Source organism: Muntiacus reevesi, chromosome 22 (assembly GCF_963930625.1).
Source record: "Muntiacus reevesi chromosome 22, mMunRee1.1, whole genome shotgun sequence".
In the NCBI taxonomy this organism is placed as follows: domain Eukaryota; kingdom Metazoa; phylum Chordata; class Mammalia; order Artiodactyla; family Cervidae; genus Muntiacus; species Muntiacus reevesi.
Window position 1 is genome coordinate 22,660,007 of NC_089270.1, and position 3,193 is coordinate 22,663,199.

Consider the following 3,193-nt stretch of genomic DNA (forward strand, 5'->3'; position numbering starts at 1 on the left):
GTGGAGCAACTGGAACTCTCCTGCATTGCTAGTGGGAGTGTAAGCTGATGTAACCATTTTAGAAAACAGTTTGGCAATATCTATCAACTCTAACTATGTATCAACTCTACAAACCAGCAATCCCACTCTTAAGCATACACCCAAGAAAAATAAAAGCACTTTTTTTTTTAAAGACATGGAAAATGATATTCATAACAGTTTTATTCATAAGAACTAAAAGCTGGAAGGGAATTCCCTGGTGGTCCAGTGGTTAGGGCTTGGTACTTTCACTGCCAAGGACCTGGGTTCAATTCCTGATCAGGGAATTAAGATGCCACAAGCTTCAAAACATGGCCAAGAAAAAGAATTGTGCAACTATTGTGACAATGGGCTTCCCTGTGGCTCAGCTGGTAAAGAATCTGCCTGCAATGAGGGAGACCTGGGTTCAGTCCTTGGGTTGGGAAGATGCCCTAGAAAAGGGAAAGGCTACCCAGTCCAGTGTTCTGGCCTGGAGAATTCCATGGACTGTATAGTCCATGGGGTCGCAGAGTCGTACACAACTGAGCGACTTTCACTTTCACTTTCAAAAGCTGGAAACAATCCAGAAGTCCATCAATAGAAGAATGGATAAATAATGGTAGAATACTCATATAATAGAATTGGGATACTCGTGTGTGCTCAGTTGTGTCTGACCCTTTGCAACCCCATGGACTGTAGCCCACTAGGCTCCTCTGTCCATGGCATTTTCTAGGTAAGAATACTCGAGTGGCTTGCCATTTTCTACTCTGGGGAATCTTCCTGACCCAGGGATAAAATCTGTGTCTCTTGCATTGCAGGTGAATTCTTTGCTGCCTGAACCATTGGGGAAGCCCAAAATGGAATGCTATACAGCAATAAAAAAGAATGAATTACTGATACATGCAACAACGTGGTTGGCTTTCTCGGACATAATGTTGAGTGTAAGAAGCCCCAGATTGATACTTGCGAGTGATTCTCTTTATGTGAAGTTCAAGAACAGGTAAAGCTGATCTATGATGATAAGAGAATAACAGTTACCTTTTGGGGAGCCTTTGGCTAGGAAGGGGCACAAAGGAACTCCTTTTTGGGGGGTGTTGAAAATATTTTGTATTTTGATCAGGTGATAATTTCCTGGTGGATACACTTAAGTTTGGTGTACTTAATCTGTGTGCCTCAATGAAGATCCTATTATGTGTCACATTTAAGACCCAACACAGTCAAATAAATAAATATCTCAATAAATAAACAAATATTGCTAAAAAAAAAGAATCCAGGTCAGCTTACATTGCATCTCTATGTTATAAGTGTGAAGTTATGAATGGAACAACCACAGGACTTTGGATGTTTCTTACATCCTCCATTCCTCCCCAACCACTGCCAGTTCCTCATCTGTAAACAAGGATTAAATAGTATTTCCCTCATCAGGTTGTAAGAATTAAATAAATAAGCATGAAACAAAGAACTCAGAACAGTTCATAAGACATAGTGATAAGTAAGAATTGCTTATTATTATGACACGCCTGTGCTAAAATTTACATAGTAGTGTAAAGCGTATCTGACTGGTAGTTATATCTTTTCTCTTTTTTAATTGAAGTATAGTTGATTTGCAATGTTTCAGATGTGACACATAGCAAATAGCAAAGTGATTCAGCTATTCATATATATAGTCTTTTTCAGATTCTTTTCCATTATAGATTATTACAAGATACTGAATATAGTAAGTCCTTGTTTCTCTGTCTTGTATGTAATGGTTGGTATCTGTTAATCCCAAATTGCAAATTGATCCCTCTGCCTTTTTCCCCTTTAGTAACCACAAATTTGTTTTCTCTGTCTGTGGGTTCATTTCCATTTTGTAAATACACTCTTTTGTATCATTATTTTAGATTTCACATAGAAGTGATATAATGATATTTGTCTTTCTCTGTCTGACTTGCTTCACTTAGTATGATAATCTCTGAGTCCATGCATGTTGCTGCAAATGGCATTACTTCACTCTTTTTTTATGGCCAAATAGTATTCCACTGTATATATTGTATATTCGGTATCTTCTTTACCCATTCATTTGTCAGAGGACATTTAGGTTGCTCCCGTGTCTTGGCTTCTGTGAACAGTGCTGCTATGAACATTAGGGTGCGTGCATCTTTTCCAATTAAAGTTTCCTCTGGATATATGTCCAAGAGCGGGATTGCAGGATCATTTGGTAATTCTATTTTTAGTTTTATAGGGAACCTCCATACTGTTTACCCATACTGGTTTTATCAATTTACATTTCTACCAAATATTGCAGGAGGGTTCCCTTTTCTCCATATCCACCTTAGCATTTATCATTTATAGGCTCTGGGGTGGGGGATTGTGCCTGGCCCCAGAAGTGAAAGTGTTGAGTCCTAACCACGAGACCACCAGAGAATTCCTTATTTGTAGACTTTTGGTGATGACCATTCTAACTGATGTGGAATGTGCTAGTAGTTATGTTTTAAAATAGTTTTAAATCTAAAGGCCATCACCTTTATTAACACAATCCTCTCTTATAATCTGATTTACTTAAAAAAATGTACACTCAAAATGTCAAATGGAAAAAAAAGAAAGTAAAATAAGTACTCAAATGCATCACCTTTAAAAAATAAAATTACAGTTTCAAAAATATTAAGTAGAACAAATAAAGCAAGGAAACAAGCAACAAATTTTATCATGTTATTGTTTTCATAAAATAATAAAAGTATCCTTCATTTTCCCCTTCACTCTTCAGAGGTAACCCCCATTTCCAAATCAACTTGTGTTTGAATTTTGTTTTCAGGAAAGAAACATTCTGCTGTGTGTATATCCTTTTGGTCTGAGAATGATTAAGGGCTGGCAGTCAGCACGCTGCCAGTACCCAAGGCAAGAACAAATTAATGCAGGATTCTGATGGAGAAGGTGTTTGGGGATGCTTTTCCTTTTTGGTGGAGTCACAAGATGGTCCTTTATCCTTTGCCTAAACTGGCCCCTAGCACATCACTCCTGCCGGCACAAAGACATTTGGTAAAATAAGTACTAGGCGTGCACAACCACAGACTCAGCTGAGGCTTTGTCTTTTCTTGAGTAAACACAATCCCAACAATGAGACACTGTCTGCAGGGACCAGGGGGCGGTAGGAGGGATGGTTAATCAAGTTCTCTTCTCTGATTAGTCACTAACTTTATAAAGCATTTCCCCCTTA

The 3,193-nt window shown here is 38.2% G+C and overlaps 1 non-coding gene across 1 annotated transcript; it reads left to right on the forward strand.

Moving 5' to 3' along the window:
* The first annotated feature begins 232 nt into the window (after positions 1 to 232).
* Positions 233 to 305, forward strand: TRNAE-UUC (transfer RNA glutamic acid (anticodon UUC)). Its single transcript has one exon. It is a non-coding gene; the product is annotated as a tRNA-Glu (tRNA).
* Positions 306 to 3,193: the final 2,888 nt, after the last annotated feature.